Source organism: Protomyctophum parallelum, assembly GCF_964188405.1.
Source record: "Protomyctophum parallelum genome assembly, chromosome: 2".
NCBI lineage: Eukaryota > Metazoa > Chordata > Actinopteri > Myctophiformes > Myctophidae > Protomyctophum > Protomyctophum parallelum.
Window position 1 is genome coordinate 14144618 of NC_139699.1, and position 19463 is coordinate 14164080.

Consider the following 19463-nt stretch of genomic DNA (forward strand, 5'->3'; position numbering starts at 1 on the left):
AGAAGTTATGCAGGAACGCTTACAGAGTGGCAAAGAAATACTTTCTGGCCTCGACAGCCCATACATCCAAACAGAAAAGTCTTATCTGATTGTATTAAACGTTAAACAATGATAAACTCACTTTGACTCTCACTTTGCCACTCGATTTGCCATTAACTTTATGCATGTGCATACCCTCTATACACGACCGCGGTTTGAGATGGATTTCACAATGCCACGCCAGACTTCCCGGTCATTCATTGCCATCCCCAGTTCCTGTCTACTGAAGCACCGGTCCTTCATTGCCACCCCCAGTTCCTGCTTACTGAACTGTATTCTACCGACTCACCAGCCAGTGAGGAGCCCCCACCGGGAGGATGTATTGTTGTATTCTACTGGCTCACCTGCCAGTGAGGAGCCCCCACTGGGAGGACATACTGTTGTATTCTACTGGCTCACCTGTCAGTGAGGAGCCCCCACAGGGAGGACATACTGTTGTATTCTACTGGCTCACCTGCCAGTGAGGAGACCCCCCGGGAGGATGTATTGTTGTATTCTACTGGCTCACCTGCCAGTGAGGAGCCCCCACCGGGAGGACATACTGTTGTATTCTACTGGCTCACCTGCCAGTGAGGAGCCCCCACTGGGAGGACATACTGTTGTATCCTATGATTGATCACTAAGACTAAATATACTGACAATTGTGTCAACAAATAAAAACTAGACTAAAATGGTCTCTAGGACTATGGTTTGCTTCCTGCCTAGGGTACTTCTATGCCTCACCAAAATGAAATAAACACTGGTAGTACCGTAGTTTTAGGTGTTTTCCCCCCTGTAGTACCCAGGATGGAATTGACTAGCCCGGCTAATAATCCAGACCGAATCAGCCGTTGGCAAAAAAACATTGCCTGCCAATTGTACGCCCATTTCCTACACCAGAGAACTGGTGTGGCCAATCGGGACAAGGTATGCAATATGGGCGGGCTTTGGTACAGTCACGTTCAATGCTTGAGACCTTTGACTGACAGTAGCTTTGAACAATTGCGTCAAAGAGAAAATGTTTGAACCCGCCCCCCCGGGAAACAAGATCCATACACAGCATCTCCAGACTCAAATACCACACGACAGTGTGATTTGAGTCTGGCTTATTATCCAGGCTAGGAACTAGCTGCTGTTGTTATGTCGACCAAATGAACCCCTGTGGGATTTATAGCATGGTTACCTGATCTTCTTATCTTAGGAGACAACAGCAACACACAGGGGACCAGCTGTTAATGAGTAGTAAAGAAAACCAGGCAATTACACCAACAAAGAAAGAAGGCTGCTAAATTAAGCAATATTACACGAGAGGGTGTGCTTTACCGTCATTGACGGCATGCCATGCGTTACTGCAGAAACGAGCCGACGTGAGTAGGCGACTAGGAAACACGGAAGTGTTAGTAGTCGGAAAACGTGACGTCGGACAATGGCTGACGACAACAACAGCAACGTCGATATAGAGGAAATGTCCATACTGGCTCCGTTGCATGGTCTTGATAAGTAACCTACTACTAAGTACTCGTACCCGGTCTGACAAATATGGTATCAACTCTATTCAAAATGCACCCGTGCTCTGAGATTGTACAAATGGAACCGTAATCATGTGGGGAACCACAGGTTGAGAACGGCTGGTATATGAATACTCAAATGTGCTTTACATGGGGGGCATGAGAAAACGTAAAAACTTTATTGGACGCACACACAGTCACACACACACATACATACACACACTCTGCTATTTTCAAAAATAGCAGACCTACAAGCTTGTAGCGCGCTATGAGCTTGTAGATCTGCTATTTTTCAATAGCTAAAGCATAACATAGCGCTAACACCAAAAGGGGTTCCCCTGGCAGGTAAATAAAACACTTAGGGTTGCCCACCTGCCCCTGGCAGGTAAATAAAACACTAAGGGTTGCCCACCTGCCCCTGGCAGGTAATTAAAACACTAAGGGTTGCCCACCTGCCCCTGGCAGGTAAATAAAACACTAAGGGTTGCCCACCTGCCCCTGGCAGGTAAATAAAACACTAAGGGTTGACCACCTGCCCCTGGCAGGTAAATAAAACACTAAAGGGTTGACCACCTGGCTCTGGCAGGTAAATAAAACACTAAGGGTTGCCCACCTGCCCCTGGCAGCTAAATAAAACACTAAGGGTTGCCCACCTGCCCCTGGCAGCTAAATAAAACACTAAGGGTTGCCCACCTGCCCCTGGCAGCTAAATAAAACACTAAGGGTTGCCCACCTGCCCCTGGCAGGTAATTAAAACACTAAAGGTTGCCTACCTGCCCGTCAGGTAAATAAAACACTAGGCTCAAAACGTTCCTCTACTCTCAAGCCTTCCAGTCCCCCTAATACTCTTGCACTTTATACATAGGATACGTTTTCCGTACTGCCTTTTAACTGCTCTCTTGTCTCTCTTGTCTACTGTACCATAACTATGCATTGTTTTTTTGTTTAATTTAAATTTTATTGTTTCACTGATGTATTGTATTGCACTGTATCGTATTGTTTTTCTTTGACCTGTGAAGCACTTTGGTACGATGAGTCGTTTTTAAATGTGCTATACAAATACAATTGATTTGATTTGATTTGGCCTGCCCCTGGCAGGTAAATAAAACACTAAGGCCCTCATTTATCAACCGTGCGTACGCCAAAATATGGGCGCACGCCGAAATTACCGACATTTTCGGCATTTAACATTTCCGGCAAAGCTTGAAATTGAACTTGAGTAGGACAAATAGTCACGTCTGGTCGCGAGCTGGCGTACGCTGTTTTTCTGTTTTACACAAGCGGAGCAGCCTTGTCTGAACTGCTGAGAGGCTGTCACAGGCATCAAAACATATATGTATTCACTCCTAAAATGTTTATATAAAAGGTATGTATAATGTATATGGGCTACATGTAAAAAATAAATAAATAAAAATGTTAAGGAATAGGCCTACATGTGTCATATGAAATTAGTAGGAGATAAAATCGCGCAATTAAAAACAATGTTGCAAGAGATGATTAAGCCATTTAAACAGTGTTTTGCATGAGCGCATACATGCGAGGATTTGGGCTGTCTGTGCTGAAATATTTCCATGACGGGACGTTGGAGAGTATAGTGCAGCAGTGCTGCAGCTCAGCTGCGGAGAGTCCCAACGTGGTATAGCCTACTGTAGCCTAATCTACAGCATGAAGGCCGATGTCTTTCTTACGGTATGTGATATATAATAAACCCGACGCGTCGCTCAATGCCAAATGTACCGTGCCAGGCTCCCAGCGCAAGTGGGAACTGCATCGGAGATATAGGTATATTACCCAGCCAAGCAACCACCAGCCACATGAGGCTATATACGGTTTTTGCTGCACATTCATATGACAGTTGACAGCCCGGCCGGTGGCCACTGCAGTGACTAACGTCTGCGAGGCAATCTAAATAGACTGTCGAACGTCGGAACGTGCATGGTCAGTTGGTCACGGACGGACCACTGTGATAGAGAGAGACAGACAGACAGACAGACAGACAGACACACTGGACAGGAGGAGCACCTGCAAAACAGCAGCGTGTGTGTGCCTATTTGTTATTTAATTATGGTTCACAGGTTCAGGTTTTCGTTCACTAATATATCTTGTTGTATATTAAATTAAAAATACTTTAATGATTTAATATACAACTAACAACACACAGTGAAAAATTGCGATATGTGTGCGGGGGTGAGGCGGGCAGCAAGGGAAACGAAGCGAGAGGAGAAACAGACAGCTTTATTTAATGTGTCATGTAGGTGCGTGCGTGCGTGGACATGACAGCAAGGCAAGCGAGGTGAGAGGGAACAGACAGGGTAGGCCTACAACTTTATTTAATTCATGCAGGTGTTCGTTGTTTATTTATTTAACAACACACCAGTTAGTTGGGCTTGCAAGTTGCGTGTGCGTGCAGCTTGTGTGCGTCTGTGTGTGTGTGTGTGTGTGTGTGTGTGTGTGTGTGTGTGTGTGTGTGTGTGAGAGAGGGGGGTGAGGCGGGCAGAAAGGCACGGTAACCATGGTTTCCAGATCGTATAGCAGTGGTTCAGGTCGCAAAAACGAGGGCGAGGCTTGATTTCTTAGGGCGTGCCAGATCAAATTCAGCCGTGACATTTATTAACGTGAGAACGAAATTAAGGAAGGATCAGCTGTTTGCGATCACTTTATAAATGCCGTGGCGACGTGGGTGTACTACGAAACCTGCACTCGAATCTGTGGCAGATTTTACACTCGATTGATAAATGAGGGCCTAAGGGTTGCCCACCTGCCCCTGGCAGGTAAATAAAACACTAAAGGTTGCCCACCTGCCCCTGGCAGGTAAATAAAACACAAAGGGTCGTTTCAGAGGGGATGTCTGCTCTATAAACAATACGAGATATGTCAAACTCAAATACACAGTGGGCCAAAATAAAGAAATTGGTACAAGTCGAGGGCCGGACTGTGTTACTTTCAACACACCATTTTTGGGGAGAGGGGTAGCTGAAAGTTGACCACAAGTGATATACTTTCACTGCTGATCAATAGTGAAGAGAAGACGCATGCTTGCGCTACAATGCACTCGCAGTGCATTGTGGGACTTGTAGTATTATGGTGGTCCGTGCAATATACCAGAGGGCCAGTTCTAATACTAATTAAATATCATCCCACGGGCCAAAGATAATTCATTCACGGGCTTGATTTGGCCCCCAGGCCTTGAGTTTGACATATATAGTATCTAAACACCTGAACATGACTCCAGACTAGCGCTCTGTCTTCTGTTCTGTGGAATGTAAAACAAGAGCACTGTTTACCTAGTATAATGTGCTGTTTTCACGGTTGCTACACAAATATATAAGAACAAGTGTGAACCCATTCGAGGTTCACACTTGTTCACAAGTGTGAACCCATCGAGGTATGACATGTTTTATCACACATCCCCAGAAAGTCTTTTTGAGTGGTGACTCCTTACGGAGCTATGTGTGTGTGTGGCTGGGTGGGTGGCTGGGTGGGTGGCTGGGTGCGTCTGAGCACGCAAACAGCATGGTTGTTTTTCACCACCTGTGCACAAGCTAACACACACACACAAACACACACTCACATATTAACTGTATATATGGTGATTTCGGGTGTGCCAGTACAGTACAGTGACAGTACAGTAGAGGGTACAGTAGAGGGACCCCCACACGGTAACTCTGTCATGTCTCAACCGTTTCGGATGCGGGGCGGCTCGCTGGAATCGGGCGCATTCCTGTGGGTCTGGAACTTCCGCCCCCCCCCCCCCCCCCCCCCCACCCCCACACAGAGTTGCACCACTCACTTTAAATGTAACTGTTAAATTGAACGTTTTTTTTTACCATTTTATAATGGCCTGTACTTGGCTACTTGCCCTGTAACAACTGTAAATGATGCACTGATGGACAGACACCGACAGTGGAATTACAAGCACTTCCTATACTACCCCCCTAAGGGGCTTACAGGGCCTGACTGTAGACAGACGTCATCATGTGACTGAGGCTGGATTTAACATACCTAAGAAGAAGACATTTACAACAGAATGGACACACACACACACACACACACACACACACACACACACACACACACACACACACACACACACACACACACACACACACACACACACACACACACACACACACACACACACACACACACACACCCCTTATTATTCATTGCATCATTACAATGCCAGAGGGCATTTTCTTTCAGAAGCCATTGTGTCCAGTTCAGCGACCAACACTGGCCTAGTAACCATATCAAAGACCTGGTCTCCCCCACCCTCCCCTCCTCTCCTCTCCTCTCCCTCCCCTCCGGCCAATGAATACAAACATAAACATTAAATTATGCTTTTATGAGTCACATTATAGTAACAGTCTGTGGTGGCGGAATAAGACACATTAACCACATTAGCAGTGTTGCCATGTCTGCTTATTACTTGCGCGCGCAAGTACTGCGATCGGCTGTAACCAGGCCTGGAATTTCATCCTTTTAGGGGCAAGGCCACTTGGCCTTTAGTGTGGTCAACTTTTTGAGGGCACAAGGCCGAGTGCCAGGGCATGAAGGCCATCAATTAAAACATTGATTTGAAGTCGCCGGTCATCATTATTTTAGCTTAAAGGTTCTGAATGATTACATTTTTATTATTTCTTTCAAGACGAACAGTGCTCCTTAAATAAATAATCACAGCTTTAAATAACAAAATATAGGTAGATACGGTTATAGAATATTGTAAACATGTGTGTAACATGTATTGGGGTCCCAGTGCAGAGATGAAAATCATAATGGAATGGCCTAGGACCCTGTCACCCTAGGCTAATTCAGATACATTTAATTTGGGGGTCCTTGAAATTAAAATGGCTGAGGATCACTGGGTTAAACTGTTTGTTAATTTACAGAAAGTACAATAAGCCTACATAACTTTTGAATGAGGGCTTGGTTTAGAAAAGCCTATATTTTATGCTAAAGTAATATATTGAATAACAGAAATAAGATTTTCCCATTCAGACACAGAAGTACAGCCCTATGTCTGCATGAAATTGTCTAAGGAAAAAACAAATACCTCATGCTACAGTTGTTTCAGTTCATTTGAAGCTCTGAATGTTACACTTTTTGTTGTAGTTGTAGTGTAGTTTGTTAAACACGGTGGGAAGCTTAAAGGACCACTTCACCACTTTTCAACCCATATTCATCTTCAATTTCTTTCTACTTTGTCTGTGTCTCATAGGGAGGTCTGTGGGCAGTTTTTTGATGAATTGAACAATGTGGACCCTGTTGTAAACAAGTGTAATGCTTAATTGGGTCGTCCACTCACAGTTAACAGTCTTTGTATTGAGTTTGTGCTTAAAATGTACTGTAAATTCTACAAACTGTTAATAAATATTTCAATCAATCAATCAAAGTTCAGAAACCGTCCTCCAGTGACATCATCGATGGGGAATACAAGCTAATAGAAACTGCAGGCTTTCTAGTCCTGAAAAGTCACAATGCGAAAATGGAAGCCATCGTTCTCACGATAATGAAATCTAAAGTTTTTTGTAAAATAAATCTTGTTTAAAAAACATCTGCCTAAGGATGATGTCACTGGAGGACGGTTTCTGAACTGCCCACAACCCTCCTCCTATGAGACACAGACTGAGTAGAAAACGATCGTGCCATTGTATCATGATTATTAGTGAGGACCTATTATATGAAGATAGGTTGAAAAGTGGTGAAGTGGTCCTTTAAAACCCATTTTGGGCGGGAACCCCTTTTGGTGTTAGCATTATGTTATGCTTTAGCTATTGAAAAATAGCAGATCTACAAGCTCATAGCACACCACCGAGTGGCGTGCTACGAGCTTGTAGGTCTGCTATTTTTGAAAAATCGAAGAACGACTGACACAGAGACATAGATTTTTCCGAAACTGTCAGGATGTAGAAGACATTTGTGAGTGAGAGACAACGCGTTGACAACGCTCCATAACCAGCTGTGCATGGGTTGAGACGAGTGAATGTTTTTCTTTGCTTTTTCTTTTAAAATGATCACAACTTCAGTGTTGCAGTGTGTTGTTGTAAGCCGTTGCTGAATTAAGGACTTTTCAGATGGAATAATTTATTTGGAACAATAACACAAGAAGACACGCAGCAGGAGGACTGTACAGGTAAGAGGAGGTAGAAGTCTATGTTTGCACACGACAAGCTCAATTGTTCAACGCAGTTTATCAATTTGACCCAACATGAAACCTGCATTTATAACAGTGAAGGGCCCGTTACTTTAGTATTACCCCGCTCTGAATCTCATCAGCTATCATCTCCCTTCATGTTTGTTATGAAATAACAGCAGAATAGCAGCGCTGTGACATGTGTGTGTGTGTGTGTGTGTGTGTGTGTGTGTGTGTGTGTGCACGCGAACGACGACCAAAGTAACGCAAAATAATCAAACCACTTGGCAAATGGCAAATACACTTCAACTGCTTCTGTCTTTATATGGAATGAAGCCCCAACATGTGAAAGCTGATGTGCTTTTATTGTGAAGGGAAAAGTTTCTGAACTCAGCCTGCATATTTCCATGTGCTGAAAATGTTTAACCTCAGTGTTTGGGGACATGTTCTGTGTCTGCTGTCTCCGTGGATTCAGAGCGAGCAAAGCCTGCCGAGCATCATCCTCCTGTTGTAAAATGCACTGTGCGCTCCAGGGAAACTAATGCACAGCTGATTGTTGCTGAAATCTAGCCTTGTTTTTGTTTTTTTCGGGGTTGATCAGTGAGCGCACTGCTGCCGTGTTGTACGCAACTCACATGTGCAGACAGACACTCAGGCAGGCAGAGAGAGAGAGAGAGAGAGAGAGGCGAGACTTGGTGGAATGAGCAAGAAGAAAGTAATATTTTATTATCGCACTAATTCCCCGTGCCTCACGGTTGAGGCGGGGAGTGAAAGCAATAAGTAGCACCGGTGCAACCTCGCTATATTTTAACTTGCACGTTACGAGTAAGTAGCATATACTAATAGACCTAATAGTGTGCACGCTGGAGCCTCGACTACTACACTATCTCTACAGTCATGTGATCAACACAGACCTGTCCGCTTCCCCATATTCCATTCCCCATTGGCTAAGATGGTCTTCCAAAGTTTTCAGGATTGGTCCGTTTTGAACGAAATGCCACAAATCATGGACACATTCCCACTAAGCTGAGGAAGAAATGCCACTTAAAATAATTCAAATCAGCCTCATGGTGGCGCTATAACAGGCCAATTCATGTTCTTACCTACCAGTGAGACGTCCTGAGGGCGAGGTTTTCAACATTTTCCATGTGTTCATTGACCCCTAAATTAACATGTCCCTCACATCTGTCCCTCCCCCAACCCCCTTGCATGGACATGTTTTGTGTCAAGGATCCCTGTACAGGATTTGTATTGTTATAATGTTTTCACAAAACAATAGATCTACAAGATCAGTGAGTTTGTAGATTTGCTATTGTGTGGCCTGTAGTCTAGTCGCTTCTTTTGGGCTCGTTTCCAGAGACTAGGTTTGTTTATTTCTCTCACTGCATGTTAAGGCCTGTTCATAGTCCAGTTTCAGGTGATGAGGTGACCACCCAAACGGTGGTTAGTAAAAACAGAGGTGTGTGTGTGGGGAGGGGTGGGGATCCCAACGTAATTCCGACAGAGCATTGCTCTGCGGGACGCATGTCGGACATGCGCTGCTTGCGGTAGGTTAGGGGTCGAGGTAGGTTGTCGTTTGTCGGACCAATGCAATGACTAGTCTGAACTAAGTACTGCACCCGAACGGTGAGTCTCTTATCACCATGGCTCAGTGACGTCATGTTGTAGTTTTAGTAAAAACAGAGAGATGTGTTGGGGGTGAGAGGTGAGTCTCTTATCACCGAGGCTCAGTGACATCATGTTGTAGTTTTATTTTAGTAAAAACAGAGAGATGTGTTTGGGGCGAGAGGTGAGTCTCTTGTCACCACGGCATGACGTCATGTTGTAGTTTCCGGTTGTCACCTTATCACCTAGGCATGGCTGAGGGAAGAAGGGGTGCCGTTTTTTTTTTATATATATTTTTTTATCCCACGATGTTGTAACCCATTTTTCACCCCTGTGTCAATCGTCTAATGTGATCCAGGGCTCTACACACCCTCCACCAACCTAGTCCCCTGGGGGACAAGGGGAGAGCAACGGACTTGAACTCATGCTTAGGGGTGCTGTTTTAATCAAAACAGATTTCTGTTACTAGGCCTAATAAATATGCTGTATCACAATATCTGCGCCATATCCTGGTTAATTGCCTGTGTCAGTTTGTTCATGCGTGTGGAGAGGGAAAGTAAAAGCCACTTTTCCACGTGAAAATGTGCATGCACGAGTCGCGTGCACGCGCATTTTGCGACCCGATGTGGGTCTCCCAATGCATGTCAGCCCTGCCCCAGGCTGGCACTGGGGGGGGGGGAGGGTCCTCGTTGGCAGGAAAACCGATGAAAACCGGTGATTTCAGAAGGCCTCAGGGTCTTAATGGGTTAACCCATGTTTAGCTGGATCAAAACATAAACCAGGTCAGGCCATCTAAGAACAATGTTTATCAGAGAGGGGGGGGGGGGCTAACAGATGGCAGGTCAACTTATTGACAGTCAACATCCCTTACTGTATGTCAGGGCGTAAAGATAGGAATGAAGGAATAGCCAGCACACTAGAAATGTCCTTTTCACATGCTTTATTTACACCATGTGAAGACTGAGGACATTTCTAGTGTGCTGGCTAAGTTTCTTCATTCCTACTGGTGTTTGTACTGGAGCTGCTCCCATCAGGTTTTTACGGACAGATCACCACTTGTTTTTCTCACGATCGGCCCGATACCGACCTTTGTGCATAAGTGGACATTGTTTATATTTCAAAAATATGTCAAAACCCACGTAAAAACCCTTTTCCCTGTGTGTGTGTGTGTGTGTGTGTGTGTGTGTGTGTGTGTGTGTGTGTGTGTGTGTGTGTGTGTGTGTGTGTGTGTGTGTGTGCGTGTGTGTGTGGAGAGGAAGGGAGAATATTTAGGCCCGTCACATTATTATATATATATATATATATATATATATTAGTGATGCACCGAATATTCGGCCGCAGAAAATATTCAGCAGAAAATAGCTAAAAATGCATGTTAACTATTCGGTTTCGGCCCGAATAAGCAGAAAATATATATCACCGAATAGTGTATGCAATTAATGCATTCAAAAGAGCTGAATAAATGTGTTATGGACCCATAATAGTGATTATTATTTAAGTTAAGTTTTGCCATAACCATTTCTTTTGCCATAAATCAGGTAGCTTTAAGGTACGGCTATGACAGCAATGGTAGGAAAAAAGATATATAATATTAATCATATTCGGTTTTCGGCCAACTGTTTCCTATATTCGGTATTCGTTTTCGGCCAAGAATTTCCCTTTCGGTGCATCCCCAATATATATATATATATATGCATAAGGAGAAGAGACTGGAGCAGCACGGACATTTAGAGCCTTTTATTTAGGTGCTGAGTATACAAAAAGAGACTAACGTTTCGACCTTGCGGCCTTCATCAGAGTCTCTGATGAAGGCCGCAAGGTCGAAACGTTAGTCTCTTTTTGTATACTCAGCACCTAAATAAAAGGCTCTAAATGTCCGTGCTGCTCCAGTCTCTTCTCCTTATGCAACTTTGATGTCCCTGCACCTGTGAAGCACCGGATCAGCCGTTTCAGGCTTGAGGCGCGTTGGTAGACTCCCTTTCTACATATATATATATATATATATGACTTTTATACCACTTAAAATTGTATAAAAGATCGGTTTCTCCAGATCGGGTAAATTGCATATCCCCGAACGAGTCATTTGAAGTGACAATATGCTGCTCACCGATCGGAGCACCTCTAATTTGTGCCATATAGTCTTGCATCCTAGAAGACCATTCACCTCTAATTTGTACCATAGAGTCTTGCATCCTAGAAGACCTTTCATCTAAGGCTTCAGTCACAAGAAAGCTGTCTTCTTGGTGTCTCCTGTGTCTTCTGTGTGTTGCACGGCTCGCAATGCATTTCCAATGGGAGTCACGTGGTTTGACGAGACAAGCTTGCCCCCTGCTTGCTCCATGGGGGGGGAGGAGGGCAGAAGACAGCAAGCTTGTCTCGTCAAAAACATGTGAAATTGGAAATGAATTGCGAACTGCTCTGCCCCCCTCTCTCCTCCAAGGACAGCGAGAGACTGCACCCTGTCTTTTATATGTGAGCGAAGCCAAAATTGTTGTGGGCTCTCTGTTTCTGCAGATTCTTTCTCCATCCATCCATCTTCAACCGCTTATCCATAGTCGGGTCGCGGGGGCAACAGCTCCACCAGAGAGCTCCAGACATCCCTCTCCAGAGCAACATTAGTGACTTCCTCCTGGGGGATCCCGGGGCATTCTAAGGCCAGTGAGTCGATGTGTTTCCTCCATCTGCGCCTTGGTCTGCCCCGGGGTCTCCTCCCAGTGGGATGTGCCTCGAGGACCTCCCTAGGGAGGCGCGAGAGAGAGATATCCTAGCCAGATGCCCCGAACAACCTAAGCTGGCTCCTTTCCAGATAATTTATCTTGGAATGTAAACATCAACAATAGTCACCATACCATGGGTCCAGAAAACACTGGCCCACACTAGGGTTGGGTGACGATACGAATACATCGTCAATCGCGAATATACGAATCCAATCGCCAAATATTTTTATTAGGCGATTTTTCGGGACGATTTTTAACCTGTAAAGTGTGCGCAACATGTGAATCAATTTGGGCCAGCAAAGTAGTAACAGCGGCCGGGTGGAAATCCCCTCCTCCCGTTATAATGGTATGGTCCCGACTCCCAGTCCCCGCAGCCGTGATGCTCAGTTGCTCACTGTGAGCCGAGCCGAGGAAGGCTACTGTTACTGTAGCCTACTGTAGCCTACATGTTGTTTACGCTCCGGAGTCCAGACCCATGCAGTTTAATAATATACAGTCACAACAGAATGCACACTGCTGTCTCGTGTCTCATCACAATCCCAATGGGAGGCATACTATCATCCGACAGAGCTCCGAGGTGCGCTGCGGGTCGGGAGAGGGTTGCGGTTAGGTTTAGGTGTCTGCCCCGGGGGAGGTTAGGGTTAGGGTGAGGGAGGAGGTAGGTTGTCGTTCGGACCAATGCTCCGTCGGATGAAAGTACTGCACTCAATCCCAATGCGCCACCCGTAAAGTCGTGGGGGAAAAAAACAGGCTTGTAGTGTTGGTATAGATGAAGTTCAGTGTGTTGAATCAGTAGCTACACGCTAAGCTAACGCTAACACCAGCGCTGCAAAATAGACAGATCTACAAGCTCTCAACGCGACAACGCGTAGCGAACGGTGCTGCAAAAACAGGCAGGACGTGGCGCCTTCAGAGCCTGTGAATCAGCAGCTGCATGTGGGCGCCCCTCTAAGGCCTAATAAAAAAAAACTTTGGTTTCCGGTTGCCGACCGACTCTATTAAATATGCGCGACTCATATTATTTTATTGGCATTTGGTGGAAAAAAAAAAAAAAAAGAAGCTCAGAATGCGACCGAGTAAGACCCAAAAGGTCTTTATTAAAATTAAAATTATCTTTGATGAGACCATTGGGACGCGCGAAGTCAAAATAAAGTTTTCTTTCGTCTAAAATATCACGTGCGCAAATGTTTTGGAATGCGTCATCGCGAGGAGACGCACAACACAACAGTGACAACATACAGCATGGACCTGTGCACGGTGTCTGTGACTGTCCACTGCCCGTGCAAAGCACCGCCACAGATCATACGATTGAGTACAAAAACATTTGAAGACATAATTAAGGAGGTGAAACCGTGCCGGTGTCGGTTTAAGTCCGCAGAAGGGAGACACGACCGAGCGGATAAATGGACTATCATCTCAGCCGACATACTCTCCCCCCCCACCCTGGAGCCTCTAGGCGCCCAGGCTGGGTGCGTGCTGGGCATGTTTGACTTTCGGTATCTATAGCCCTGAGATGCGAGGAGGAGGAAACCCATTCGGCTCATGCTTCTACCCCGTCAGAACGTTAGCTAACGTTAGCTTAGCCCCATATATGTGCTCGGAGCTACAGAATGAGCGTAGGGAGAGGAGAGGGCACATATGGGGCTAACGTTAGCTATGTTTTTGTCTTTTAATAACTAGCACTATAGCTATGTTGATGCCAGCAACACGTTCTAACTTTTTATGTCAAAACATGAATGGGCGTAGGGAGAGGAGAGGGCACATATCATATATGGGGCTAACGTTAGCTATGTTTTTGTCTTTTAATAACTAGCACTATAGCTATGTTGATGCCAGCAACACGTTCTAACTTTTTATGTCAAAACATGAGCTGGAAAGCAGAGGTTGTTTTACGTTAGGTGGGTTGTTGCTGACACCACCGTTACCTAAAACTGGATGGCCAATAAATGAAGTACACGTGATTTCACAATGTTTACAAGCATGAAAGATTCATGCCACCCCAAAACACAGGCGCAACTAAATAAAATAGGGGGCTTGCAAATGTAGTCTTAGACCTGCCATGATTCCACAGTTCAAATGAACTGAGTTGCAGGCAGGAGGAGGGGCAGCAGTTTGACGTGACTGTGCATTTCATTACTGTCAGAGCCTTCTAGTTACTGTAAGACAGTACAATTTACAATTTAGGCATTTATCAGACGCTCTTAATCCAGAGCGATTTACATTAAGCAAGAACAAAAAGCATGGGAATACATCACATAAAAATAATTTATCATGAAACATGCGTATTAAGTATTCAACCAGTGTGTGGACATTCTATTCAAAGTTTTCAAATGTTTAGCTGTAAGCATGTAGACGTAGTGTTATGTGTACTTGAACCATTCATTATTTAAAATATGGTATTTCAGGCAAATATTGAAGTTATTAAAAAAGAAGCCTATCCATCATTGCCGTAGGAAAAAAAAAAGTTAAAAAAAAATCCTCTCTACCCATCCTTCCCACGAAAAAAAAAAAAAAAAAAAAAAGAATTCCTTGCTACCCAACTTTCCCACGAAAAAAAATAAAAATAAAAAAAATAAAATAAATTCCCTACCTACTCAGCCCAAAAATGACAGCCAATCGGAAACCAAAGTTTTTTTTTTTTAGGCCTAAGCCTCCGACGCCGGTGCGGGGAGGCAAGACTTCTCCAGGAGAAGTTACTAGGGCAGGCAGGCTACATGTTTAACACTGTCACAACCAGTGGTTGTGATGTTAGCTTAGCTTGCAGCTGCTTGTCCGTTCCAACTTCACTTCATCTAAACGTATTTCTTATTTTGTTACCCTGGCTGCGCAGTTGTGCCCTGGCTGCGCAGTTGTGCTGCAAAAACAGACGGATCTACAAGCTCTCAACGTGTAGCGAACAGAGCTGCAAAAACAGGCAGGACGCGGCGCCTTGAGAGCTTGTAGATCTGGCTTTTTTGCGACCTGCAGTGAGCTGTTCTCACTTTACTTTAATAAAACGAATACATCGTCAATCGCCGATTTTTAGACAGACGATTGGCGATTGAAATAAATTGGCATATCGCCCAACCTTAGCCCACACTGAAACTTAAGATACAATAGTCACCATACCATGGGCCCAGAAAACACTGACCACTCTGAAACTAAAGATACAATAGTGACCATACCATAGGTCCAGAAAACTCCACTTGGCAGAGAGTCATTTCCAGATCACAGATGAATGAATGATTAATAAGTAGTAACCATGAATAATAGAGCAATTAAATGAGGACATCACACAATGTGATGACACCACAACCCCCCCCCCCCCCCCTCCCCCCTTCGAGTCACATATAAGTATTAACCTGGCGTCACCAGGCTTTCCAACTCAGAGGAAAGCCTGGTCTGTGTTCCAAAATCGTCGTGTGAACCGGTCTGGAGCAGATGGTAATTTACGTTGTGTTGTAGTCACTGATTTGTAGTAGTCTGTCATCAGGTTGCCTGAGAAAGGTTGAAAGAAGTTGCACTTTGACATTAAATAAAAAGCTCTTGAAGTGGCGCTGCTTTGTCACCTACGCACCTGCTGTTAAGTAAGTAGGTGTGTGGAAGTCTTTTTTTCAATAGTCATCAGGCAGTTAAATTCAATTCATAGTACCGATTCCGCCTTGTGGTTTCCTGCCAGATAACTACAAATCATTGACTACAACATGACGGAAGTTACCATCCGCTCCTCCCGACCGGATAATAAACCCAAAATGGAATTCTGCCCTGGAGAGGGAAGTCTGGAGCACTCTGGTGGAGCTGTTGCACCCGCGACCTGACTACGGATAAGCGGTTGAAGAGGGATGGATGGATGGAATTCTGCCCAGGCTACATAAGTATTCACTCTGAATCGAGTTAAAGTAAACCTGAGCCTTTTTACCCACATAATTATCTTACTTTACTTAATCGGTTTATTTGGACGGGACAGAGTATATTATTGAACATTACTATGTAGCATAATACAACGGATTTAGCAGAGATGCTCATTTCCATCCGTAGTCCCCGGATATTGAAACTAAACAAAATCACACCTGTGTGAACTGAGTGGTGCAACTCCCCTCTCCCCCTGCCTCTCTCTCTTTCTCTCTCTGTAATTAGCACTAGGCAACAGTGCAACAATATCCCTCTCTCTCTGTTTCTGGCACAACAGTGCCACTTTCGCCACTACTGGTACTCATAGCCACACACAGAGGTTAACACATAGGTTAACACAGGAACACGGACAATGCTGTTCCTTGGAGTGGTTGCACCACTCAAAAATGACATACTGTAGCAAGACATGAGGACAGTATACAAAAAGTTGAACATAGTACATTACAAACACAGCAAAAAGAGAAAACAAGAGTTGAGAGAAATAAGAAAAGATTAGAATAAGCTAGAGTAGGCCTACTCTATTGTGGACTGAGAGTCATACATGATCACAAGACTGGTTTGTTTATTTAACCACTGTTACAACTTCAATTGTCAATTTGTATATACTTTTCATACGAGTTGTGTATCATATGACTTATTACTGATTAATTGAGGCTTTTAAAGTTGTTATGTACTAAAGTAATAGTATCCTATCAATCTGTTGAATTAAGTATCAAGGTATTTACTAATAGGGTATTCGTGTGTGTGTGTGTGTGTGTGTGTGTGTGTGTGTGTGTGTGTGTGTGTGTGTGTGTGTGTGTTATCGGTTCCTCTCAACCAGTGGTCCTTGGGAGGGTTCCAAATGAGAGTTGGCAACCAAATGGGCCCTTATAGATCTTTAACTCTATAGAGTACGATGAAACCAAGATAATGGACCCGTAACTCTCAAGAGTTAAATTAGTGTTATTAAACATCTGCATTACTTAAGAATTAAGAATTCTCCATAATTACAGAATGTAGAAGAATTGTTATTCTGATCATTTGCCCATTATCTCTCCTAATGGTACCACATCAACACAGCATGGAATTGGGGACAAAATCTTAACCAAAGACAAGTTTTGGGTCGGAGAGGCAGAATAAATAATGGACGTTGATATGAAAAGGGTTGAAAACCACTGTACTGTAATACTGTATACCTAGTACAACTATTGTTCTTGTCGTATTCCAACACATTCGGGTGAATTTATTTCTCAGGCGACTCTTTAGTTCAAGGTAATGGAAGGTGTTCAACAACACCTTCCATTACCTGAACCCTGTAGTAGTACGGGTCCCTTCGGTTCAATTTGCACCAACACCACTAGCTGCAATTTGCAACACTAGATTTCTATTTAACATGTTGAATCTAACACCAACAACCATTGACAGCCCATACATCCACACAGAAAAGTCCTACAAACTCACCAACATTGGAGCTATACAGAAAGCTTGTTTCATAAAAACCCACCGTAGACATGTTACTAGCTACTGTCTGTCAAGAAAAAGTGGATTTTCATGAAACAAAAACACTTTGCAGATAGAAAGAGGATAATTCAAGCTTTCCATACAGCTGCAATGTTAGTGAGTTTAACGCAGTTTAATACAAATCAGATTGTAGTGCTTTTCTGTCTGGATGTATGGGCTGTCAATGGTTGGTGTTGCAACTCTAGATTCAACAAATTAAAAATAAATCTAGTGTTGCAAACTACAACACCACCACATAATTATTTAACTCTGAGTCAAATGAACAAATCATCATGTTATACAGTGTATGTTATATTATATAATATATGTGTTATAGATCAGGTTCTCAAAGTGGGCTCCTTGAGGGAGTTCCAGGGGGTCCTCCAGCTAAATGATGCTAAATGATACAAATGGACACTTATGGGTCTGTAACTCAGAGTGTACAAATGGAACCAAAGGGACCCTTTGGTTCCATTTGTACACTAACTCTCGAGTTAAATTAACAGTGATTTTACAATATAAATGAAAATGGTAGAGAATCACTGCTGGAGCCGTAGAAATCTTCTCTTATGGGGGTCCCTGGACCTGGCATCTCTTTTCAAATGGGGAGGGGGGGGGGGTCCGCGGGCTAATGAGTGTCAATTTGGGGGTCCTTGACATGAAAACAGTTTGAGAACCACTGATGTTATACAGTGTCCGTTATATATATATATATATATATAATATGTTATACACATAGTCATGGAAAGGGTAAAAGGATGATTGTTGTGGATTCTCTCACCTTTGCAGGATGGTGTCAGATCCCTTCTTCAAGTCCACTTTTATCCTCCAAGCTCAGGTATATATTATCCAGGTTTCCCCCCAGGTTATAAAACACAGACAAATGTACAGAGTTTCTCATCCAAGAGGCTTCGGGTCATCAATCCAGAGTCATTATAATAATAATAGAATCCACGAAGGCCTCAGACAGTATTAGAAACAGCTAGATGTTAGCACACAGTGCTAGGCTAACATCAAGAGGATTGTTGCATAGCTTTACATTTAAACTCTCAAACTAGTCTTTCTGTGCGTTTTCAACAACACGCACACCGACTGGCACGCACGCACACGCGCGCACACACACACGACATCCTCCACAGCGACACCACGTCCCATTAATTGAAAACATCCACGGTTAGCATCTGTTGTGTTTGTATTGTAGAGCCGCCGGTCGGTCCGTCCGTCCGGCTGACGTGGAAGAGTTAGTTAGCACGGCATGCTAATGCTAACGGCGATGCTAACCGACGATGCTAACGGCTACGTTGAAGCTATCTGAACCTCCAGGGCTCAACGGATTAGCTTAGCCTAGCCTAGCTGACTGTGACTATAACTTTAGCCAACGGGGCTAGCTGAAGCTAAAGTTAGCTTCGGGTCGGATGGATGGATGTGCCAAGTTAGCACAAAGCGCAAAAAAGTAAAAGAAAAAAAATACTAATAGTTTATGAAGTAAAACTCCTTCCAGAGGAGAGCTGTCGACGGGTGTACAGTCTGGCGGAGTCAACACGTAGTGAATAAGAACCCCATGGGGGTGGAACAACACAAACAAAAACAAACAAACCGAACTGAACTGCAGGGATAAAAGTGTCGGGGATGCTAACGATGCTAACGGTAGCTAGCACTCAGCGTCCAGCGTTACGTCACCACAGAGACACAGCAGGCAGCAGACCCAAAATGAACCCTATAGTATCTGTGGTGGTTCTTCTGGTCGGAGGAAAGGGAGGGAGGGGTCCGCGGACCACCGGGAGGTCAGATGAGATGAGAGCGGCCCCTCTCTGCTACATCCATCCAGGCCGGGCGTCGGGCTGTGGTGTGGGGGCAGAGGAGAAACTCCACCGGTCCTCTATGGCTCGAGTCCTACTGACTGACCAGGGTCTGTTGGTGCCAGGTTGGAGGAGAACAATTAAACAAGCACATCTGGCTAAACAAAGTGACTAATACTGCTGCATGTCACTGTTATCATTAATTGTCTCTGTCTGTTTGTTATTCACTTCTTTTCATTGTTACTATATTGCGCATATAATATATAATACACATAGTTTCATTAGCCTATATAGACTGTTAGGTAACTTAGGT

At 44.2% G+C, this 19463-nt stretch overlaps 1 protein-coding gene across 2 annotated transcripts in view; it reads right to left on the reverse strand.

Moving 5' to 3' along the window:
* ppfia1 (PTPRF interacting protein alpha 1) overlaps positions 1-19233 on the reverse strand; it is a 70490-nt gene extending 51257 nt beyond the window's left edge. For both annotated transcript variants that reach the window (XM_083759611.1, XM_083759612.1), the window contains exon 1: positions 18133-19233. The gene's annotated coding sequence lies outside the window, so the exon portion shown is untranslated. The remainder of the gene's footprint in view (positions 1-18132) is intronic.
* Between the last annotated feature and the right edge of the window lie 230 nt (positions 19234-19463).